This window comes from Zalophus californianus, chromosome 2 (genome assembly GCF_009762305.2).
Source record: "Zalophus californianus isolate mZalCal1 chromosome 2, mZalCal1.pri.v2, whole genome shotgun sequence".
NCBI classification, from domain to species: Eukaryota; Metazoa; Chordata; class Mammalia; order Carnivora; family Otariidae; genus Zalophus; species Zalophus californianus.
Window position 1 is genome coordinate 174,748,314 of NC_045596.1, and position 25,938 is coordinate 174,774,251.

Consider the following 25,938-nt stretch of genomic DNA (forward strand, 5'->3'; position numbering starts at 1 on the left):
TGAAATGATGGAAATGTTCTATATCTTGATTGGGGTGGTACTTACACTGATATATATGTTTTTCAAAGCTCATTGATCCATACACTTACAGCTTGTTCATTTTATTGTTTGTGAATTGTACCTCAATTTAAAAAAATGAGAATGTCTGATTTGGAAGAGCCAGAGATTACAACATTCAGTGTCTACCCATGATTGATTTAGAAAAACCAAAGCTAGGATCACCTGGGTGGCTCAGTCAGTTCAGGATCTAACTCTTGATTTCAGCTCAGGTCATGATCTCAGGGTCCTGGGATTGAGTCCCACATCAGGCTCCCTGCTCAGCAGGAAGCCTGCTTCTCCCTCTCCCACTCCCCCTGCTTATGTTCCCCCTCTCGCTGTGTCTCTCTCTGTCAAATAAATAAAATCTTTAAAAAAAATCATAATCACTACTGTTTCTTGAACTCTTACCATGCTCTTCACATACATTATCTCATTTAATCCCCACAATAACCCTCTGAGGTAGTATTGCTTTTATCCTCATATAAGAGAAGAGAAAACACAGGCCCAGAGAGATTAACTAAACTTCCCAGTTTGCTAGTAAGTTGGAACTAGTAAGTGAAGAAGTCCAGTATGAAACCCAGGCAGTTTGATTACCAAAGTCTATTATTTTAATCATTGCGCCATATTGGAGAAGAGGCCTTGGCTTTGACCTCAAAACTCACTTTCTCTTTGGGAATTCTCATTAATCTACTATTACAAGACACCAAAAAATAATAAGCCATTGTAAGAAGTTTATTTCTGTCTCTCACAACAGTCCCAGTGATGGTCCAGATTGGTAACCAAATATGTCTACATGATTCTTCAGGGACCCAGGCTGATAGCTGTCCTGCAGTCTCAATGTGTGGTTTCAAAGGTTACTCTGGTCTTCATCTTCCCGGGGAACTGGCAAGAGAAAAGAATGGTTACCTGAAGTTATGAATTTTCTCATAAGCAAGTGAAAAGTCACAGAGATCACTTCTGTGCATTCCACGGGGACACTTTAGGTACAGAGCATACCTAGCTGCAAGGGGAGCTGGGAAATGTAGTCCCTGCCAATGCAGCTGTGGTCTAGTGTAAGTTTTTTATTATGGAAGAAGCAGAGAATGGATTTTGTTGGACAGTTAGTAGTTTCTGCCATACTACCCTAGACATATATACATCATTCTTAATTTCCCTAGACACACCTAAGACAAAGCTGGAAAATTAGAAAATATTATACTTTGGGGCTAGCAAAAGAGGAAGAATTAATGCACAATATACCACAAAATAATGTGTCCTGAAAGGTACGGTTTGCTTGCTGGTGTCTTTTCCCACCTCCTAGTCTATTTCATGAGGCAAGTACAGTCTCAATCTAGGCTCTTTATAGGAGTCAGAGGAGAAAAGAACTACATTTAGTTCAAGTGAAAAGACATCTTTTGGAAAGAACACACAGGCAATCTAAAAGATATCCTTACAGGGGCGCCTGGGTGGCTCAGTCAGTTGAGCGTCCAACTCTTGATTTAGGCTCAGGTCATGATCTCAAGGTCCTGGGATCTAGCCCCGCATCAGGCTCCCTGCTCCATGGGAAGCCTGCTTCTCCCTCTCCCACTCCGCCTGCTTGTGTTCCCTCTCTTGCTGTCTCTCTCTCTGTCAAATAAAAACATAAAATCTTAAAAAAAAAACAGTTAAAAAAACAAAACAAAATAAGTGAAATATATAGAATATTACGTGGTCTTAAAATGTTATGGAGGAAAAAGAAAGAAAATGGAAGTAGAGGAGGGCCTGGCTGGTCCAGTCAGTAGAGCATGTGCCCCTTGATCTCTGGGTTGTGAGTTCGAGCCCCACATTGGTCGTAGAGATTACTTAAAAATAAAATCTTTAGGGGCATCTTGGTGGCTCAGTTAAGCCTCTGACTTCAGCTCAGGTCATGATCCAGGGTCCTGAGATTGAGCCCCTGCTTTGAGTTGGGTTTCTGGCTTTGTGCTCAGTGGGGAGTCTGCTTATCCCTTGCCTCTGCCCCTCCCCCAGCTTGTGCTCTCCCTGTCTCTCTCTCTTAAATAAATAAATAAAATCTTTTTAAAAGATTAAAATAAAAATCTTAAAAAAGAAAAGGAAATGGGAGTAGAAAATATTTGAGTGGTTGTTTGCAATAAAGATTGGTCAGCTGCTACTCAAACCCACCTTTCTCTTCTTCCTGGGCACACAACTAAATTACATTTCTCAACCACACATTGTAGTTAGCTGTGGTTAGCTAGCTAACTACAGCTAGCTCCACTCCATCGAACATGAGTAGACATGATACTCACCATCTTTGCATCTCTCATCCAGGAGCCCACACCCAGACACCACCCTGAAAAACCCTCTTTAAAATCTAACAAGGACAAGACTCCAAATGGGGACACATGTTCCCCGTTATACCTTCTAAGTTCTGGTTTATTGAGTTAAGGTCAGTTGGATAAATGACACCAGGAAAAATTGATTCCTTCAGAGAAAACTCTCACTCTGTTCATATGGGGGGGTGTATTCTACAACATCTGCAACACATTAACCAAATCTGGATTCAACACATTAACCCCAACATGACAAAAGAATTATACGTAGAGTAACAAGCAAGGCAGCTATTTTGATCATGGTGAACTACTCTCAATTGCCTTTCATCACTACTTCCTTCTATTGTCCTTAAGAATTGGGGAAAAAAATATATTACTCCCACTTTTAATAAGAATTCTTGACGGGGACCATTATCACTTCCCCTGAATCTTCCATTGAAAGAATCCTGAGGTCTTGAAATAGCGGAACTCCTGAAAGCACAATAACCCAAAATCTACAAGGAAATTTCATGTCTATGTACCAGTGAATATGATTTCTGAACTCCATGCAGCTAGCCAGGAGAACAGGGCAAATCCTTTGGGAAACCAAGGAGATTCTTGGCCTTAATGGACCCATTTTGGATTTGTAAAGGGCTTTGGGGACATGCAGAAGTATTATCTGCTGCTGCCTCTGGTACTGTGTGCAGGACTGAGGAAAAGGAGAGGAAGAAAGGGAGAAGGGCCCATGTGGGAGAGAAAGTGTGTCAGGAGAGAAACGGAGAGGGACAATAGAGAGAGCAAAGGAAACAGGCATATTTGAAGGATGGGAAGTGAAATATTGCCTCTTAACATCCCCTTAGGATTCCAAGTGAAGGCCACCACTTGTTACCCAGTTGAGCCTGAGACGGTGTTTTTCTCAGCTTTCTCTATATTCTGCCACCACCCACCAACCACCCAACCACCACAACTCCACTGCAGACACACACGCACACACACGCATACACACACACACACACACACACACACACACGCCATCTTACTATAGTCTCATATGTATTTCCCATCATCACATCACTTCAGTGCCTTGTACTCTCTTTGTTCTAATTTTTTTCCAAGTTTTAAAATGCTTTCAAAATTATTTTTTTAAAGACTCAGAAAAGTGAGAATACTGCAAATCACACCATCAAGGACTTGGAGGGTTTTGATCTGCCAGTGGGAATCCCAAAGTATTTACACATCCATCAGTATCTCTGATGATGAGTCCTAGTCTGCTTTCATTACTTAATAAGACTTTCCTTGTCCTGGACCTTTCTATAATCCTAATATTAGTGCTGTGGACTAACATGTCTGCCAAAATTCATACATTGAAGCTCTAACGTCCAATGTGATGGTATTTGGAAATGAGGCCTTTGGGAGGTAATTAGGTCATGAGAGTGGAGTCGTCATGAATGGAACTAGTGCCCTTATAAGAGGAGACACGAGAGAGACAATCTCTCTCTCTCTGCCAGGTGAGGATACATCAAGAAGGCAACCATCCACAAACCAGGAGGAGGGATTGCACCAGGAATTGAATCAGTAGGCACCTTGATCTTGGACCTCCCAGCCTCCAGAACAGTAAGAAATAAATGTTTGTTGTTTAAGCCACTTAGTCCATGGTATTTTGTTAGAACAGCCCAAACTAAGATAATTAGAGTAAGAGGTACTCAGGGAGCAACAAGATTGTGTCCACTCAGTATGAAATAGGGAGAAATAGCTCCTTTGTGACTTGTGGACGGCATATTTCCTGGCCCCCACAGTATTGCTGGTATAAGTTAATTTCATATAATGGTTTTAATTCAGCGTTATTGTAATTGACTTGATCTCTTAGGAATAGGTTATAAAGAAGAAAATTTACCTGATATCCTATTTTTTTAAAAAGGTTAAACTAAATGGATAGGGTGATAATTGTACAATGTTATGAATGTATTTAATACCACTGAACTGTATACTTTAAAATGGTTAAAATGGAAAATTTTATGTGATGCATATTTTACCACAATAAAAAAGGCTAAGCTTATATTAAAAATAGACCAATCAGGGCGCCTGGGTGGCTCAGATGGTTAAGCATCTGCCTTCGGCTCAGGTCATGATCCCAGGGTCCTGGGATCGAGTCCCGCATCGGGCTCCCTGCTCCTTGGGAGCCTGCTTCTCCCTCTGCTTCTCCCTCTCTCTCTCTCTCCTCCTCTGTCTCTCATGAATAAATAAATAAAATCTTAAAAAAAAATAAATAAATAAATAAAAATAGACCAATCAAATAGAGCAATGGAAAGAAAAAGCCATTGATCAATATAAAGGGTTATATTAGCCAGATTTCTTTGGTTCTCAAGCACAAGAAAGGCAACTCAAATTTGCTTATGCAAAAAAAAAGAAAGAAAGAAAAAGGAAAAATGTATTGGCTCATGTAACTGAAAAGTCAAGGGATAATTTGTTTTTATTCTAGTCATTGCTAGATTGCAATATTCATTGTCATCATGACTTCAGTCTGTGCCTACTGGCTGTGGTTTCCCCTGCGGTAGTTTTATTCTCACGCAGGTTCTCCCCAGATGACGATAACAGTGACTACCCCCAGCTCCAGGCTTATATCCCAGCACCTTAGCAACCACAGCAGAAAGAGAATGATCTCTCCCGAAAGTTCCAGTGAAAATTCTGGAGCTGATTTCATGGTCTGGCTTGGATCAGGGCCATTCCCTGAGCCAATTACCTTGTCTAGAGGGGATGGAATGCTCTAATTGCCTAAGCCTGGGATGTGTTCTCACCTGTAGAGCAACGAGAGAAAATCAGCCCCACCTAAGCCACTTGAACTGAGAGTGGGGGAGAAGTGGCTCCCTAAGAAATTTAAGTCCTATTACCAAATGGGAAGAGAGACGTTGGGCAGGCAAAAAACAGATGTCCAGAAAGGGACACTCACTAGACACTGGGACATTTTTGCCAAAAAAAAAAATGAAAATCGGGGCACCTGGGTGGCTCAGTCTGTTAAGCATCTGCCTTCGGCTCAGGTCATGATCTCAGGGTCCTGGGATCGATCGAGCTCTCTGCTCAGCAGGGAGCCTGCTTCTCCCTCTCCCTCTGCCCCCTCCCCCTCGCTTTTGCTCTCTCTCTCTCTCTCTCAAATAAATAAATAAAATCTTTTAAAAAAAATCAATGGAATCATTTACAGACTAAAGACAGAGACAAAATTTTCTAACTGTATTTGATAATATCCCTTTAGGGTGGGTGTTGCTTCCTTGGTGGTTTGCTGGGTTTTGACCCTGCATCTCTCTATAGCTACCAATCTCTCTCTCTCCCCTTTCCTTTTTGGCCAAGATTCTTGAAAGACTTTGAGACTCCCATGTAGAATTGTTGTCTGAAATGATAAACAAATGACATCAACACGCCCCTTCTCCTTTCCCCGCCCCCCAAATTAACATAATGGACTGCCAAGTGCTACCAAAATGAAAATATTTGTTGTGTGAGTTATAGATTGAATCTGTGTCTTTGGCCTTGTACTACATCACCTTCTCAGACTGTTTTTATGGGAGAAAGAGCTAACTTTTGTGGGCTAGAATTACATAAATATACCTTCTCTGTCTTTTCTTGACAATAGAGGAGAGCTCCCAAATCAGACAGATAGAACATGAAACTCAGCTTCCAGAGCTCCTCTGTGTGGTGCTGATAACACACAATGGCTAGCACCCTCCAGGCTCACGTGACTTTGTCCTTGCTTTATCACTGGAGGCACACACATGGTTCTTCATGTCTCGCCTTGACCTTGACCTTGAAAGCACACAGATGGCCAGGAAGAGAGGAGAGCTGCACGATGGTAATCATGGTCGCTTACCGCACCACCAGGTAGTTAACGGAAACATAACTTAAATCCTCCCCCACCACCCCAATCTTTTTTATTTCCCTTCTTCACAAAACTGTCTGGAAATATAACCACATGATCAAATATTGAGCAGAAATACCACTTTGTCTAGATAACAAATCACCTGTGCCCCCAGGTTCAACTGAGGATCTTGTCATCATTATTCCATTAGGGCCAAACAACGGTCAGGGAAAGGAGGCTGATTCCTGAAGCCATGTTTAAAATCCACAAATGGGGGCACCTGGGTGGCTCAGTCGTTAGGTATTTGCCTTCAGCTCAGGTCATGATCCCAGGGTCCTGGAATCGAGCCACACATCGGGCTCCCTGCTCAGAGGGGAGCCTGCTTCTCCCTCTCCCGCTCCCCCTGCTTGTGTTCCCTCTCTCGTTGTGTGTCTCTCTGTCAAATAAATAAAATCTTTAAAAAATAAAAAAAATAGGGCGCCTGGGTGGCTCAGTTGGTTAAGCGACTGCCTTCGTCTCAGGTCATGATCCTGGAGTCCCGGGATCAAGTCCCGCATCGGGCTCCCTGCTCGGCGGGGAGTCTGCTTCTCCCTCTGACCCTCTTCCCTCTCGTGCTCTCTATCTCTCATTCTCTCTCTCAAATAAATAAATAAAATCTTTAAAAAAAATAAAAAATAAAAAAATAAAACCCACAAATGTGGGGCACCTGGGTGATTCATTTGGTTAAGCCTCTGCCTTCAGCTTGGGTCCTGATCCCTCGGATGGAGCCCTGTGTCAAGGGGGGGGTCCCTGCTAGGCAGGTGGGGTCTGCTGCTCCCTCTCCCTCTGCCCCTCCTCCCTGCTTGTGTTCTCTCTCTCTCTCAAGTGAAGAAATAAATAAAAATAAATAAAATCCATAAATGCTACCTGGGATACATTTGTGAGGCAGAGCTGACAGAGATTGTGTTTTCTCGCTCTCTACTTACCCAAGGAAAGATTCACCTAGCTTCACCTTGGAAACCAGAAAAGAGCAGAAAATATCAGCATTATATTAAAATATCAGTAAATTTGGAGATCAGCAATTGCCATGGAAGGGCAGTCATTATGTGGACACTGGAATAGGAAGGGAAAGTCCCAAATGGACTCACAGTCATTGGACAGAATTTTAAAAGGGAGAATCAGGTTGAAAAGAGAAAACACACACACACACACACACACACACACACACACACACACACACAAGCAAAGAAGTTAACAGGAGAAAAGCAGGTATATGTGTGATTCAATCTAGGAGAGATAAAGTAAACCAAATGAATAGATACTGTGCCTCCTGGGGAAGAAGTAACTGAAACACAGTGAAAGGCCGTTCATAAGACAAGAGGATTCTGCCATGGTCTAGCATGAAGCCAAAGCCCTATCACTTAGATGGGAGGAGAAATGAGGGAAGCAGGCGGGGGAACCACTCCCTCAGTCAAACCAAACTGAATAGAACACATTAAGGCTGTTCAATGCTTTTCCATCTCAAGCTTACAAATTTCTCCATGTCTCCTGTAATACTGTAGCAGCTTGAAGCAGATCTGAACTACTGAAGGTTGGTTCTAGACAAAGTCATGATGAGAATTTGTTTCAGAGAAATCCCCATATCTTCGTTATCTCGCAGCCCTACCCCCAGAAAAGTGACAGGCACATAGTAGGTATTCAATACATGCTGGGTAGTCAAATGTAGCAAGGCATCCTGCCCTCTTGCCTCCCCACCCCCACCCCGGAGGTCACCGGCGGTCTCAGTTGTGAAATCCCTGACTTGCTCAAGGCTTCTGTTGTGTTGGTCCCAGGCTGGCGATAAGTGATGCTTTGGGCTAGAAATGCCTAAGCTGCTCACCCGGGCCCATACTCTTTGTGGCAGCCCCCACAGCCATTTCCGACTAGAACCAATGTTGTGGCTGGACTGGCCGTTTGTGGTTCTCATTATGAGTGCAGGAAGAGAGTCGGGAGCACGGACCTGGGCTCTGCCTTTGTTAAGACCAAGGGTAGGGTGCCTAGGGTTTCTCGGGTTCACTCTTCTATTGGCAAATGTAAAACATAAGAGTGGGAATTAGGGTGCAGGAAGGGAGAAGTGGGGGTCACTCAAGTGGTCAGTGATCCAGGTTACCCAGGGCTTTCTAAAAGGGGAACTTGATGGGTAGGGGTGGCCTGGTTTCTGATCTGGTTGTGTTGCTAGTAGCTGTGTCCTACAACTGGCAATAGGTTTATTCAGGACGGGTGTCTTGGAAATCGATACCTCGGCAACTAAAAGCTAATGTCAGGCACTTACGCCGCAGCTTCCTAGCATCCTTCCCTACAGGAACTGTCAGCCTGGGCACAGAGCAGACCAGAGGTGCCACAGGAACGATCCTCAACTAAAGACAGGCAGGAGTTGGTGAATTTAAAAACTTCCATGCTCCTGGGTGAAACAAGTCCGAGGGATGGTCTGCAGGGTCTCCCAGTGGGTCCCTAAAGGACAGACCATTGCCACCGCTGTAACCTGCCCACTAAGGAACATTCATTGACTTTCCTCTCTTCTGTCTTATTTCTCCAATCCTTTTAATACGCTTCCTGGGATACCCTCTGAAGAAACTACGTGCACCCAAATCGTCGTCTTAAAAGTTGCCTTTTGGATGGTTCAAAACCAAAAACAAATTGCTAATAACCTATTAAGCCAAGTGACTTTCTCTTTCTTTCTCCCTTGACCTTGTGATTCCTTTCACAGAGTCTATGACCTCTGGGCTCTAAAGTTATCAGTCAGGGAGAAATGTGGCTTTGAATCCCATGAGACAAATTTTGTTATTCATCAGAGTGAATAAAGACTGAATAATAATCAGATTCTGTTGGTTATAAAGCCAAAGCAAGATATTCATTTATCAAAATTTTTTTGAGAAATCTGAATACCAAACTGTGTTGAACCAATCATTTATAACTCGTTTCCAAGAGACTTGTATTAATTCCAGTATTAATTCCCTACGTATACCCAACTTATTCTTGTCCAAATTACTTACCCTCTCAGCAGCTCCATATTTCTTATTTGTGGAATGGAGATAATCACGCTCACGAGCCCCTTCACAAGGACACTGTGAGGATTAATGAGTTAATGCCAGGAAGCACAGTTCTTCCTTAGATGGATGTTGTTATATAAATGCAAATTATTGCATTACAGCTAGGCTTACATGTGCTAATGGAGTAACTTTTGGATCCTAGATTCTTTCAGAACACTGAAAAATAATTCTCATCTGAACACAGCTTCCTCAGTTTTTTTGTCCAAGAGAAAAAGCAATCAATGTGAAGGGTAGCCAGGAATGACAGAGGTGCTCCTGATACTTTTTTCCAGGCCCTCTCCCGGTCTGCTAATTGCTCAGTGGTGGTGTGCCGGCCCTCTTCTCACTACTGTGCAAGTGATCATCCCTCCCTCACCTGCTGTGTGACCAGGCGTTCCCATCACTCCTGGAGCCCTTTGAGGCTGATTTAAACGAGCTGTCTGCTTCTATTAAAAGAAAATCATTCTATATCTTACTTCTTTCTCCTAATTCACCTATTTGAAGCCTGACTCGGTGGATTCTAGGCAGTGGTCAAAGAGGAGAGGAGTAAAGTTTTTAATATTCCTTTGATCAAATTATCCCCTGCATAACACTTGGGCAACTTTCCATGATCTGCCAGATGATGTCCACACTCCTTCGCTTGGCACTCTACCTTGTCCATTCTTAATTCGACCACAAGGCCTTTCACCCCTCTCTGTCACTATTATCCTGCACAGAGGGAAAACTCTTCTCCAATCCAACTTACAGCTTTGAACACCTGGATCGGGCTCCCTGCTCCGCGGGAAGCCTGCTCCTCCCTCTCCCACTCCCCTTGCTTGTGTTCTCTCTCTCGGTGTGTCTCTCTCTGTCAAATAAATAAATCTTAAAAAAAAGAAAGAAAGAAAGAAAGAAAGAAAGAAAGAAAGAAAGAAAGAAAGAAAGAGAAAGAAAGAAAGAAAGAGAAAGAAAGAAAGAAAGAGAAAGAAAGAAAGAAAGAAAGAAAGAAAGAAAGAAAGAAAGAAAGAAAGAAAGAAAGAAAGAAAGAAAGAAAGAAAGAAAGAAAGAAAGAAAGAAAAATGCAAAGAGTGTAAAAGCAAGTCCAACGATCTGCTGTCTGCAAGCTGAAGGACCAGGAAAGATGGTGGTACAGTTCAGTCCAACACTGAAGGCCTGAGAACTGGGGGGGCCGCCTGCCCTAGAGTCCAAATGTACAAGAATCAGGAGCTCCAGGGTCCAAGGACAAGAGAAGATGGACATTCCAGATCAAGAAGACAGAGCAGGAATTCAGTTCTGCTGCCCTTTTGTTCTATTTCGGCCCTCAGTAGGTTGGATGAGGCCCACTCACTCAAAAGCCAAGCTCTTTTGGAAGCACCCACACAGACACATGAAAAGATAATGTTTTATTAGCTCTCCAGGCATTTCTTTTTCAAGATTTTATTCATGTATTTGACAGAGACACAGCGAGAGCGGGAACACAAGCAGGGGGAGTAGGAGAGGGAGAAGCAGGCTTCCCACGGAGCCAGGAACCCAACACGGGGCTAGACCCCAGGACCCTGGGATCATGACCTGAGCCGAAGGCAGATGCTCAACGACTGAGCCACCCAGGTGCCACCCACTCCGGGCATTTCTTAGCCAAGTCAAATGGACACACAAAATTAACCATCACAACATCTTTTTTTTTTTTTAAGATTTTATGTATTTATTTGAGGGAGAGAGAAAGGGCAGAGTGAGAGAGAGAGAGCACAAGCAGGGGCAAGGGCGGGGCGGGGCGGAGCAGAGGGAGAGGGAGAAGCAGACTCCCCACCAAGCAGGGAGCCTACTGTGGGGCTCAATCCCAGGACGCTGGATTATAACCTGAGCTGAAGGCAGACGCTCAACGACTGAGCCACCCAGGCGCCCCCCCATCACAACATCTTGTACAAGTGAAAGGTACTACATCTAGTCACCTAGCTGTATCTTGTGTGGGTGTGTGTTTCATCTCTACACTTTCACACATGTCCTTCCCTAACTCCCCCTAACTTTCCAGCTTCATTTCAGGTGTCTTTATCTTTAATCTCTATGCTCCAGCCACTTTCGAATTTTAATATTTAATTTTTATTATTACCTAATAAAACAAGGCTTTATAGTTGTGTTTGCTTGTTTTTTTTTAAGTGGGGGGGGTGGGCAAAATGGGTGAAGGTGACCAAAAGTTACAAAATTCCAGTTAAGACAAATAAGTCCTAAAAAGATAATGCACAGCATAGTGACATAGTTAACAATACTGTATTGTACATGTGAAAGTCGCTGGGAGTAAATCTTAAAAGTTCTCATCACACACACAGAAATTCTAGCTATGTGTGATGATGGATGTTAACTAACTTAATATATAATCATTTCACAATATATACTATATATAAAATCATTATGTTGTACATCTAAAACAAATACAATGTCATGTCAATTATATTAAAATTAAATTTAAAAATTTCTTTCAAGTAGCACTACATGTTTTCTTTCTTTTTTTTTTTAGATTTTATTTATTTATTTGAGAGAGAGCATGAGCAAGGGGGAGGGGTGGGGGGGAGATGGAGAAGCAGGCTCCCCGCTGAGCAGGGAGCCCAATGCGGGGCTCCATCCCAGGACCCTGGGCTCATGACCTGAGCCAAAGGCAGATGCTTAACCAACTGAGCCACCCAGGCGCCCACACTACACACTTTCAAAACGTAAAACAACAGTTCCCAAGTCACCCAACTCACAGTCATACCCCTTTTTCAGCTCTTTTAAATGTTTTTGGGGTATTTGCAGCTGTTATCATAATGCTCTGTTCTTGATTTATCAATTTCAGATATTACCTGTGAACTCCTCATAATGGAAAATAAGGATTTAGCATTCATAAGGCATCATTCCTAACACTTCTCTGATAATACCACTAATTTAGATAGATCACAAATTAAAAAAAAGTATTGTGATTTCTTTACTGTGATTATGTAATTATTGTTTACTACTAAACCAAAAGTATAATTTGATTACAATTTCTTTCTGGTCTTATCTAGAGTTCATAGTTGATTCTTCTATTCCTTTGCTTAGAGTAAGTGATATACATGCAATGTTTTCCTCCCAACTCTTCACAGAATTATAAAACCCACTTAATATTACTTTTCATGCGTGCATGTGTGAGTGCATGTGTGTTTAAGATTCTTAGAGTCCACTAGTCTTCTACTCCAATCTGAACTAGTTGATCTGTAGGCTTTTGGTAGAACCGTTAGCCCAGAACTTTCTTTCTTACATTTTTTTTTTTTTTAATTCCAGGACTTTCTTTTGTCATCATCTCGGGAGTTCTCTCTCTCTCTCTCTTTTTTTTTTTTAAAGCAAACTCTATACCCAACATGGGGCTTGACTTCATGACCCCAGTGTGAGGAGTCCCACATTCTATGGACTGAGCCAACTAGCCAAGGACCCCTCAGGAGTTCTCTTTACCCCGCTTCTATGTTGTATCTACTATTTCCTTGACCCCATGTCTACCTCTTTCTTGGTGTACTTCATTTCAATGTAATTCACCATGCAGAAACTTCCTGAGAAAGAGTGTTCGGGAGGTAAATGTTTTTGTCTGAGAATGTTTATTCTCCTGTCACCATTTTTTGATAGTTTGTCTAGGTAGAGAATTCTTTTTTTTTTAAGATTTTATTTATTTATTTGACAGAGAGATAGAGAGCACAAGTAGGCAGAGAGGCAGACGGAGGGAGAAGGAGAAGCAGGCTCCCCGCAGAGCAGGGAACCCGACGTGGGGCTCGATCCCAGGACCCTGGGATCATGACCTGAGCCGAAGACAGCCACTTAACTGACTGAGCCACCCAGGCGCCCCTAGGTAGAGAATTCTAAGCTAAAAATATTTCCCCCTTAAGATTCTGAAGACATTTCTTCTCTGCTTTCTTGCTTCCGGTGTTATTGTTAATAAGTATGACATATTTCTAATTCTTGACCCTCTGCAAATAGTAGGGTTTTTCTTTATTCCAGAGAGGAGGATTCTTGGAAGACAGCAGCAGCAGAAGCAGTTTGAATCTCTCCAAATCCTCACATAAAAAAAGAGTAATTATAGGGCAAAACAAAAACAAAAAAACTACGTAATGCATAGGGTCTGCAATAGTATCTGCATTTAAGCAGAAGAAGTGCAAGGGGAAGCAATGAGAGTCTGACAGACTTGAAAACAGGAGAACCCCGTGGCTAACAGGTATGCACTGGAAAGCCCAGTGGGTCAAGTTTAGAACAGCATCTGAACATGGAAAAGGTTGTGTCCACTCCAGGAGCAGGTAAGAACAATAGGTCTCCCCCTTGTAAAATAAGCTAGACAAAACAGATATTAAATCTGTAAGTCAAGAAATCTTGTCTAAAAAAAAAAAAAACCTTAAAACTACATGTTTAAAGAGTATACCACATATATCTTTATGTCAACCCGAAAATCACCAACCCAGGACATTTCTAATAAAATTACTGGACTGGAAAGAAAAACCTATTTGGGCATCTAGGCACAAACAGCAAATGACATAAAGGAAAGAAAATTAGATTGTCATCAAACTTTTGTCAGCAACAGTTTAGGCCAAAAGAAAATGGAGTAATAGTTTAAGATACGCAAGAGAAGAAAATGTGAGCCAAGGATTTTATATCCAGCAAAAATGACTTTCAAATATAAAGGGGCAGAGGCAGACTTTTATGAAGAGACACAAACTCAGACTTTCTTGCATGTTTTTCCCATGGGCCTTCCTGTGGAAACTACTGAAGAAGAGCTTTGAACAACCAGGGTGACTAGAAAGAGACAGAACAACTGTCTGAGAACATGTGTATATACCAAAGCTACACTTCAGGTAGGTGTTTCTTCATGCAATATCCTGGGAATTTAAAGGACAGTTTCAATCTTGAAACTTAGTTCAGAGAAATGTTCTTGTATTATTCATTTGAAAATCCCCTCCCCTAAAAACAAAAGGGAGTAAGGATTGGGCATCTGACTGGCTCAGTCGGTAGAGTGTGCGACTCTAGATCATTGGGTTGTGGGTTCGAGCCCCACATTAGGTGTAGAGATTACTTAAAAATAAAATCTTTAGGGGCGCCTGCGTGGCTCAGTCGTTAAACATCTGCCTTTGGCTCAGGGCATGGTCCCAGGGTCCTGGGATTGAGCCCCGCATTGGGCTCCCTGTTCCGCAGGAAGCCTGCTTCTCCCTCTCCCACTCCCCCTGCTTGTGTTCCCTCTCTTGCTGTGTCCCTCTCTGTCATGTAAATAAATAAAATCTTATAAAAGAATAAATAAATAAATAAATAAATAAAATCTTTTAAAAAAAAGAAAATCCTCTCTCCTATATTTTTTGTTTTCTCTTTCTGAAATGCCTGTACATCAGATTTACTGTGTGTTCTGTCTCTTTGCCTTTTTGTTATATATTTTGAGAGTTTTCTGACTTTATCTTCCAGCCACTATGCTGAAAGTTTTAATTTTTAAAAATTTTTAAAAGATTTCATTTTTAAGTAATCTCTACACCCAATGTGAGGCTCAAACTCAAAACCCCAAGATCAAGAGTCATGTACTCTACTGACAGAGCCAGCCAGAACCCCTGAAAGTTTTTTATTTAATCTGTCTTATTTTTAATTTCCAAATGCTCTTCTATTTTTTTAACAGAAATTGGGTATTGTTTCATGGATGGAATATCTTCTCTGATTTCTGTGAGGATATTATAGTTACAAGGTTTTTCTTCTGCTTTTTTTTTTTAAGATTTTATTTATTTGAGAGAGAGAGAATGAGAGATAGAGAGCACAAGAGGGAAGAGGGTCAGAGGGAGAAGCAGACTCCCTGCTGAGCAGGGAGCCCGATGTGGGACTCGATCCCGGGACTCCAGGATCATGACCTGAGCTGAAGGCAGTCGCTTAACCAACTGAGCCACCCAGGCACCCTTTCTTCTGCTTTTTATAATATCTGTTTCCTCTGAGTCACTTTCCTAGTCTCTGTATTTCATGATACTGGCTTTCTTCCAATGTATGGAGGCCCATAATTGTCCACTCATATTAAATTGGAATATTAAAGAGCTGACTAAAGCTCTGAGAGCATAGGTTGGTTTGACAACTGTAGGGCATTTAGGCAAGGACCCTGGTGATTTAAGAGACCTAAAAGTATTTGTTCTTGTAACTTTTTTCCTCTGGGACCATTCTGTTTCCCTAGAGAAGTGTCTTGTGGGGTTTGTTTGTTTTTGTTTTGTTTTGTTTTGTTTTGTTTTGTTTTGTTTTGTTTTGTTTTGTTTTGTTTTTACCTGGAAGGCATAACCTTGGTTGCTACCATTCTGGGAGATGAACAGGAAAAGGTGGTTGGTGGGGGTGGGGGCTGCCTTTAAATGTGCAAATTCTTGCTTATACTGCTTTCTGTCAGTCCCGCACCTGACTCTCCTCTCTGCTGCCCAGTGTCCTCAAGCGTGGAACTTCTCTAATTAATTCAGTTTCTCCAGATTATAAACCTCTGGTGCCCTACGGAGACTGGAGAAAGGAGGAATACAGAGACTTGGCTATGAAATATGCAGAAAAAGAATTGGAATCTGTTTTATATATAGACTTTCAGCTAACCATTGGTTTTAGCCCCATCACTTACTCTGACCTTCCACTGTTCCTAGAGCTTCCAGGAACTGACCCTTTCTGTAATTTTGGGGAAATGGGCTTGTTCTTTTTTGTCATCCATATGCAAACATGTCAAGTTTCAGCTTTCTCTGTTCTGTTAAAGTTATTAATCACTCCTCCCTCTGCTTACTATCCTCTAAAAATTTATATACTAGTCCATTTTTGTCTCTGTTTCTCTTCACCCTTGTGAATTATTATATTTCATATTTATTTTCTGTCATTTTTATTGGGGCGTTGGGAAGAAGCAGCTATAAACAAACCTATTCAATGTATGCTTAAAAGGAAGTCCTCCTTTCTATTGCTTGAATAAAAGTATTGTGTTGCTTTCAATGGCAGGGTTTTCACACATGCTGTTTCCTCTCTATAAAAGGCTCTTTGTCCTTCCATCACTCCAGAATATCCATTCACCTGATGTGGTGGGTTGAACTGTGTCCCCAGGCAAAAGATATACCCAAACTGGTACCTGTGAATGCGACCTCATTTGGAAATAAGACCTTTGCAGATGTAATTAAGTTAAGGATCTAAAGGTGACATCTTCCTAGATTTAGCGTGGGCCCTAAATTCAAGGACTGATGTTTTTATAAGAGAAAGCAGAGGGAGGTTTGTGACACATAGACACAGAGAAACCCAAAGAGGTCCCTGTGAAGACAGGGTCAGAGATTTGAGTGATGCAGCCACAAGCCGTGGAACTCCAGGAGCCATGAGAAGCTAGAAGAGACAACGAAGTGTTTCCCTTTGAGCCTTCAGAGGGAGCACACTCCTGCCATCACCTTGATTTTGGACTTCTGGGCTCCAGAACTGTAACAGAATAAATTTCTATTGTTTTAAGTCACCACCTTTGTGGTCATTTGTTGTGGCAGCTCTAGGAAACTAATACTCCTGGATAATTTCAACTCACTCTGCAGGTCTCTGCCTAAACATCACACTAGTATACGGCCACCAAATTCGGTCCCTCTACTACACAACCTCATTGCATTCCTTTGTAGTATTACAACAATTTTCATTGTATAATCATTTGTGTACTTTGCTTTGTATCTACCTCTCTCATGAGGGGCAGGTCTATGTTAGTCTTGTTCACTCTTCTTTTTTTAAGATTTTATTTATTTGAGAGAGAGAGCGAGAGAGCACAAGCAGGGGGAGTGGCAGGTAGAGGGAGAAGCAGGCTCCCCACTGAGCAAGGAGCCGATGCAAGACTCAGTCTCAGGACTCTGGGATCATGACCTGAGCTGAAAGCAAATGCTTAACCGACTGAGCCACCCAGGCATCCCAAGTCTTTTTCACTCTTGTATCTTCCTGACACAATGCATTGCATATAGGAGATGCTTCATTCATTCATTATTCTGTAATATCTTCCTTCATTTTTTTTCAATTCTACCCATTTTGATGGGTATAGCTGCAGAGCATTTCCTTATTCCAACTACATTACTGATGACCTGAAATATTATAATTACTTTTTCATGTGTACATAATTTATCTCCCCAACACCACTCTGAGGTCTTGGTATTCCACTCACTCATTCATTCACTTATCCATTTACATTGAGTAAAAACCACCTATGTGTGAGCTAACAAGTGACACATAGCCTCTACATCCAAAAATCAAACACAGGGGGCACCTGGGTGGCTCAGTCAGTTAAGCATCCAACTCTTGATTTTGGCTCAGGTCATGATCTCAGGGGTTGTGAGACCAAGCCCTGCGTTGGGCTCTGCTTTGGGCTCCACACTGGGCTTGGAGCCTGCTTAAGATTCTCTCTCTCCCTCTCCCACTGCCACTCCCCCCCCCAAGGAAAAAAAAGTCAAACACTGAATTAGAGAGAGAGAACAAACTGTAATATATAATGTGATAAATGCCAAAGAAGAGGTAAAGTGTACAGAGAAAAATTTAGCTGGAGAGACCAGGAAAGTCTTTGTAACAGAGGTGACCTTCATGGAACCCTATCCCCACCAACAACCACAGCATCTATCATGGTGGGAGCAAATAAATATTTGTTGGTGGTTGTCATAATAGTTCCTTCAAGAGTTAATCATTTAGCAGACACTATGGTTAAGTTGTCTTCTCATCTGCATCATTATCAAGACTGGAAACAGTCAGAAGTGGATACAACATACTTTTCCCACCATATATCTGGTTGAGAAAAAAAATCAGTGACTCTGTGGGCTTCTGTATTTATAAATTTTTAAAATATTTATTTATTTATTTTCAGAGAGAGAGAGCGGGGGAGGGGCAGAGAGAGAGAGAGGGAGAGAGAGTCTCAAGCAGATTCTAAGCTGAACAGAGAGCCCAACGTGGGCTCAATCCCATGATCCCTAGATCATGACCCGAGGTGAAACCAAGAGTCAGATGCTCGACCAACTCTACCACCTAGGCGCCCCTGTGTTTATAATTTTTGATCACAGTTTCATCAAGTATTCCTAAGGTTAGAGCAAGGTGTCCTCTAGCAGCTTTAGCCTATACCTCTTTTAATCTGTATAGACCCTTAGTTTTGTACTCAGCACAACTATATATTATAGGGGTATGTGTTCATATAATTTAACTATATATTTGTGTGCTTCCCCCATTAATATGAAAGACCAAAGAGAAAGACTGTGACTTATTCATCACTGTATGCCTCTCCCCTTACAAAATGCTTGGCATACAATAGGAGAGCAGCATATGTTTGCTAAATAAATGAATGTCACTTAGTGAAACTTGGTCTGTCCCTGAAAGTTCTCATTCTGGATAATTTCTAAGAGCCAAACTTTTTTAAAACTATGGTTATATGTGCAGACATCTAAGGTACCTGTAAATCAGGGCTTAAACCAGATGGGTGCTCTTTTGGAGTTCCTGGACCCAATTGCAATGTGTGTATGGGAGTGGGGAGCTTTCCATACACAACACCTAGCAATTCTTGAACACCAACAAAGTGTCCAAGACAATTCTGACACTGTCTACCTGGACACTGTCCAGGTAGCATCAGATTCCACAGGTTAAGGGTTCAATCGTACTAGAAACCTCCCCACCCCCCATATCAGATACCAGTCACCTGCTCCAGGCTGTTACCTGTGCTTCTGACCAACAGGCTACAGATTGGAGGTTCCAATGACCTCCTTAGGTTTGATTAATTTGCTAAAGCAGCTCACAGAACTCAGGGAAACACGTTTACCAGTTTACTAAAGGATATGAATCAACAGCTGGGTCAAGAGATATGTAGGGCAAGATTCTGAACAAAGAAGCTTCTGTCCTCATGGAGCTTGAGCCTGGCTTGGTGGCATGTGGAAGCATTCTGGTCCTGAAACTCCCTGAAGAGAACCAGAAAGTTGTCCTCTTGGGTTTTTATGGAGGCTTCATTACAAAGTTGTGTTGACTAAGTTATTGGCCATTGGTTGATTCAACCTCCAGCCTCTCTCTCCTTCCCAGAGTTTGGGGGGATGGGGAGGACTAAAAGTTCCAGCTCATTAATCACAAGGTCAGTCCTCCTGGCCTCCAGCCTCTAGCCTTGGGTGGGGTCCAAAAGTCACCTTCATTAATAACAAGGCACCCATTTCACCTTTATGGCTCTGAAACATTTTCAAGAGCTGTGGATGAAGACCAAATATATCTGAGAAACCTATTTTGGTCATCTGAATGATTGAAAATATGTATTTCTTATAAATCATTCTATCATGGGTGCTCATTAATTCTCAGATTGACATCCACTGTTCTATTTGCTTTGTGTTCCTGTAAATAGGCATGGTGTAGAAGTCCATCCACAGTGAGGCAAAGGACAAGAATAGCTACACCTTCCTTTATACTATTATCGCTATTATTAGAATGTGTATACATTAATCCTGACGGTCATTAAACATGGGGGATACAAGCATGTGCCCAGAAGAAACCTGCTAGTATTGAGGAGTCACGAAGCACACACATACAGACACACAAGAGAGAATTCTCATCTCCCCAATTTAATAAATAGTGTAAAAGACCTACTGGTTTGGCTATGTTGTTGTACAGCTGCTGTGGTTTTCCTCTCCCAGAGGTCCAACTACCCAGGTAATCAGAAAAATCTCTTGGAAGAACTGACAGATGTACCACTACAACTCTTCAATCAGTGAAGCGGACGTTTTGGGGATTGCACCTAGAGTCCCTTCAGACTCCTTGAGAACTTTGAACTCTTGGGGGTCTGCAGAAGTGGCCTCAGTGTCCCTGGCTAGTGGATAGCAGCCCACCCCTTGCCTAAAAACTACATAAAGCCTCAAGTGAAGCAGATGCTCTGTGCTCCTCAAGACAAAATTTGCCCTCCTCCTCAAGTGTGGCAACCTCCTCCCCTCCTGGCCAGTAAACAGATGACAAGGAACAAATCTCACTGCAACCTGACTGGAGAGATGCTGGCCTTGCCACAAAGAGTATTTACTGAAGGAGCTTCAAGGCCTGGCTAACATGTATGGGAATGGCTGTTGAGGATGCTGGACCTGAGTGCGGGACAGTATACTAACCTGGATAAAGAAGAGGCACTATTCTATCACTCAGGATTTAATACCCAGGTAATGGAACCAGTTCTAATGTGCTGTTGAGATGGCTTTTAGAAGTTTATGGGGGGAAATAGCCCACATTAAAAGAAGTGGAGATGCCAGAAATGCCTTGGCAGAGTGTTAAAGATGGTATTTAAAGGCTCAGAGATAAGAACATGTCAGAGTGAATCAATTATTTAAGACTCAAGGACCCACTCTGTTCCTTGTGAGGGCCCAAAGGACACTCCTTTCACTTACGCAATAAGGAATGTTCTAATGAGAGGGACCTAGCGCTCTTGAGACACTCAGTTGTGAGGTCCTTCATTACCAAGGGCTGATGGTTCCAGATGCTGTTATGGAACCATTTTCCTTACTGACAATGGGGATGGTGGGATTCCGGAATAATAGAGGCTAGGAGGCAGATCTTAACCACCAGAGACAAGGTGAACTTAGTTACTATAATGTTTGGCAAGGTTGGAATAGTTCACGGATGGTCAGCTTATTGGAGCAAGCTACACATGAAATGGGCTGCTCCACAGCCCATCCCATGTAAAAGTATTCTTGAAGACAGTGGTGAGGAGAAATCTCCTTAATGGACTGAGTTTCAGGTAGTATGCCGGTCCTCTACTAGTATGGAGAGAAATGATCCAGAGTAAGGGTGTCACGGATTCTTGGACAGATATCGTTGGGAGAAGGGGCAGTAGGAACATTCCACCCCAGCATGGAGGAATAGTTTAATACCCACATTGTTTAGAATTGTCACAGTGACAATAAAAAGTGAACTGAACTTTAGGCATTTTTATTATTGTTTGAAAATCTCTGCCTACAACACACACCCTTCTTGCCTACAGGAGAGGACCAGTTTTGCCACTGTCCCCCTAGTTCACCATTGCTCATAAGCTGTGGTGAATAATTTAGTTCGTTGGTCAGAGATCTGGAAGGAGTAAGACTGGGAACATGACAGCCTGGGGGCCAAAGTGTGAGGATTTCTGTATCCCCCATATGCCCACCAGAGTGGATCCACAGCAAAAGATGCATTAAACAACTGAGGTCTTGCCCAAAATGTCAGACTTCTATCACTAGCCACCTGGTGCCTGCACAAAGATGGCCAAGATGGAGGCTATGCAGGGCCTAGCCACATAGACTCCCCTTCACCAGGGCTGATTTATTAGCTATTGCAGCTGCTAAATGTATCTGGTCTATCACCAGCAGGGACTGACACTGAGCCTGCGCTATGGTACTTTCCCCAAAGGAGGCCAATCAGTGTCATGGTGGGAAGTTAATTACATCAGATCCCTTCCCCCCAGGAAAGGGCAGGGTCTGGTCTTGACTCGGATTGACACATTTTCTGAATTTGATTTCCTTGCCCACACTATCTTGGGATCCCACATAACAAAGCCTCACTTTGCATACAAAGGGAACCAATTAAGAGCAAAGAAGTCACAACAAGGACCAATGGTCACAAGATTCATTGGTCCAACCACAGATGGCATCACCTAGGCACCACTTGCCTGATAGTTGGAATGCTCTTAAAAATGCTCTTAAAGATGCAGCTCTGGCACTAGCTTAGAGATGACTCACTGCAAGTTCAGGTCACTGCCTTTCAGAGTGTTATACCTTCAACCAACAGCCTTTCTTTTATTATTATTTTTTTTATTTTTTTATTTTTTTATTTTTTTAGAGAGGGAGAGAGAGCAGCAAGCGGAGGGGTGGTGGCGGGTGGGGGTGTACAGAGGGAGAGAGAGAGAGAGAGAGAGAATCTTAAGCAGACACCATGCCCAGCACAGAGCCCAACGTAGGGCTCAATCTCATGACCCTGAGATATGACCTGAACCAAAATCAACAGTTGGACGCTTAACCTACTGAGCCACCCAGACGCCCCAACCAACGGCCTTTATGTGGCACTATGCACCTCCCCCCACAATCAGAACACAGGCCCAGACACTGAGGAGCAGAAATGGAAGGGGCACTGCTCATTATGATTCCTAGAAACAGACCCACTTGGAGAATTTATCCTTCTTATCTTTACAGGTATAGGTTCTGTGAGTCTACATACCCTGGTTGCCAGAGAGGAAATGCTTCTGCCATGGGACACCATAAGAGTTCTAATAAACTTGCAGCTATACCTGCCACATGGTCTTTCAGTGTTCTTACCATTAGAATAAAAGGGAAAGAAAAGAGTTACTACACTGACAGGGGCAGGTGACCCTGTTCATAGTGAGGAGATAGAGCTGATGCTGCAGAATGGGGCAGGAGGCATGCCCCTGGGACTCAGAGGACCCACAGGGGCAAGGCGTGCTGCCCTCATGCCCAGTTTTAACTCAAAATGGGCAACTGCCACAGAAATGGCATAAGGGCCTGGGAACGAGGGGCTGACCTAGCAAGGATGAGGGCCTGGGTCACGTCAGTAGGTAAACCCTCTGGGACCAGAAGAAATGCTTGCTAAGGAGGAGACAAACGAAAATGGGTAGAGGAGGGAAATGATGAATATCAGTTATGTCCTCCAGACTGACTGTACCAATTGGGGCTTTAGCTGACTTCGCCATTTGTCTTTTGGTAAGTTCTGCCCAAGAAATGTGGCCAACCACCATCTTGAAGGAGCCAAGACAGGACAGAATGAACTTAAAGTGAGACTCAAGTAGATCTGAGTGTTAGAATGAGGATGGTAGTGGCCACTGTTGGTACTTTACTGGATCCCCTATAATTCCTTAATTCTTTCTGTGTGCCTCTCTCTCATTTTCTGTGCTTTTTTTTGTTTTGTTTTTAATGGTTTGCATATGCAACTTTCTTCATATAACTGACTGAGAGCTACTGGAGCCTCTGCCCATACTTGCTGAGAGCCCAAAATACCTCGGAGGTTACATCCCCTGGAGAGGCCTTAACCAGTAAGACTGGTGGGAGAATATGGAAGTCAAGCTTCCTTGCCTCAAGTTTCCACAGACTCTGAGATGTAATTTATACCCCAGAGCTCCCCACAGGATCAAGTGAAGGCTAGTAATATTCCCTGTGGTAGGCAGAATTCTCAGATGGCTGCCAATGACCCACACCCTTAATGCCCTCCCCTTGAGTGTAGGCAGGACCTGTGAATATGGTGGAATATCACTCCTGGGGTCATGTTGTATTACATGGCAAAAGTGAAAGGATTTTGCAATTGTAATTAAGGTCCTAAATTAGTAGACTTTGAATTAATAAAAAAGGAGATTGGGGTGCCCAGCTGGCTCAGTCAGAAGAGCGGGTGACTCTTAATCTCAGGATTGTGAGTTCAAGCCCCATGTTGGTGTAGCGATTACTTAAAAATAAAACATTTTAAAAAATAAAAATAAAAATTGGGGCACCTAGGTGGCTCAGTCCATTAAGCATTTGACTTCGGCTCTGGTCATGATCTCGGGGTCCTGGGAAGGAGCTGCCCACTCAGCGAGGAGTCTGCTTGTCCTTCTCCCCAACTCATACTCTCTGTCTCTCTCAAAAAAAAAAAAAAATCTTTAAAAATAAATGAATAAAAAAGATTATCTGAGGTGGGCCAGGATCTAATTAGGGGTGTCTTTCAAAGAAAATTTAGGTCTTTCCTGAGAAAGGGAGCCTAGTGAGGAGGTGACCACAGTGGTCCAGACAGGAGTTGATGGCAGCTGGGCTAGGGATGGGGTGAGGGGAAGTGGTAGGATTACAGATAAACTTAAAGGCAGAGTGATGAGCTTGCTGATGGCTTTGATAGGAATTCTCTCAAAAGCGTCTTCATAGATCTTCAGACAACTCTAATTCAACTAACAACTGATAAAGAATTCATTTTTTTGGTTAGCTGTCATTGACAGAACCTTCTTTTCTCTGATGCACTAAGTCAGCTTCATATGACTCTGCCATTTGGTCCTAGCCCCCATGAAGTGTAAGCACCTGACAGTTGGTCTTTTTTATTGCAATGGAAGTGCCTGACATTAAGCTTTTGATTGCTGAGGCATCTACTTCCCAGACTGCTTTCTCAAATAAACACATTGCCAGCTACCAGACTGAAAAGCTAGGCAGACCCGCTTCTGAAGTTTTGTTTTAGAGATCTCTGGCTGGACTCAACTGACCATTTGACCACTTGTTTTCTCTTTTCCACTCTTTAATTCCCATTCTTATGTGTAAAATTCACCAATAAAGAGCAAAACCCTAGGCCCTCAACCCCAATAAAAGTAGAACCCCAGGCCTGCGTGCACTCTCTCCCTGAGACATCTCTGTGTGGCCCCAGGCATGCCAGTGGCCCTCCAGGACCTGTGGGAAATAAACCTTGTTTTTCTTTCCAAAGTTCCCTGATAGTTGATGCTGAGGTGGGTCTCATAATCAGAACAAGAATCACAAAGGCCGTTCTAGCCACAACATTGTCTCTCATTGTGCGGTCTCACCTTGGGCCTAGGTGAGTTCCCTCAGGCATTCATAGCCAATAGCATCACTATCAATAGGCTGAGCTTGGCACAAAACATCCAGTCTCTGAAATGGCCCCTGAGAACCCTGCTCCCTCTTCCAACTTGCCAAATATAAGCCACGGCTTACTCACGTCCTACACTTGGCAGGCTCCGCGCTACCTATTTTTCAAACCTAGTGCGGTCAGAAATAAGAAGCTCTTCTCAATAGTAAGTAGTGGAGATATGGAAATAATTGCTATTCCAAAGGTGAAGAGAGTCCTAGAAGTCTGTGTAACCACTGAGCCACAGCCTGCCTACAATTTTCACCTCCAGGAAGCAAACAGATACACTCCCACGCTCATGGCTTCCAAATATAGCCAGTGTGTCTGATTTGTCTTCTAGGGTTCTCTGCCCCCAAGCAGCTTCCTCACTGCAAGTAAACCTTGAATCCCAGCTTGGTAAACCATAACCCAGATTTCCTTCGCTCAGTTTATTCCACTGTCTTTGCTTCAGAACTCTTGGTAGTCATTACAATGACTCTACTCTGAGTCTTCCTTGACTTACAATTCTGGAAACCCAGCTGCACAACACTATGCCCATTGCTGTCAGAATCGAGTTTTCCCCTTGGAGAGTATGCTGACTAAGAGTCACCTGGAGTTTGCCACATCCCCATGAACTTGCTGGTTTGATTACATACCTTTCCCTCAGGCTGAGCTAATGCCCCTGGGGTTTCTCCACAGCACTCCCACTTTCTGGTCCTAGCTCCCTGATCCTGCTTGTTAGAATGTCCCAGCATGCCATGCAGCTGGGACTGTGAATTATGACATATGACAGAAAGAATGTTAGAAGTTGAAGGAATCTTACAGATCATCTTGCCCAGTGCCTCACAAACTTTTCTCTAAACCACACATCTCAGGAAAAAACACAAACAATAGCAGTGAATACCTTCTCTCTACAGACAAAAAACAAACCTAGAAGCTAAGTACCTCACCAAAGGTCTCACAGCCAGTTATGATTAAGAACTAATTACCCGGGTCGCGTGGGTGGCTCAGTCAAGTCTGCCTTCGGTTCATGTTGTGACCCCAGGGTCCTGGGATCGAGCCCCGTATCGGGCTCCCTACTCAGCGGGGAGCCTGCTTCTCCCTCTCCCACTCCCCTTGCTTATGTTCCCTCTCTTGCTGTCTCTCTCTCTGTCAAATAAATAAATAAAAATCTTAAACCTGAAAAGTAGTATTTAGCATTTATGTATCATTAAGGTTCACGGTCATTTGGATCTTTTTTTCTGCTAAC

The 25,938-nt window shown here is 42.9% G+C and overlaps 1 long non-coding RNA gene across 1 annotated transcript; it reads right to left on the reverse strand.

Moving 5' to 3' along the window:
• Positions 1-761: 761 nt before the first annotated feature.
• LOC113924420 lies at positions 762-25,420 on the reverse strand. Its single transcript, XR_003520670.1, has 3 exons — positions 25,346-25,420; positions 5,904-6,098; positions 762-921 (listed from the first exon to the last, which is right to left on the reverse strand). It is a non-coding gene; the product is annotated as an uncharacterized LOC113924420 (long non-coding RNA).
• Positions 25,421-25,938: the final 518 nt, after the last annotated feature.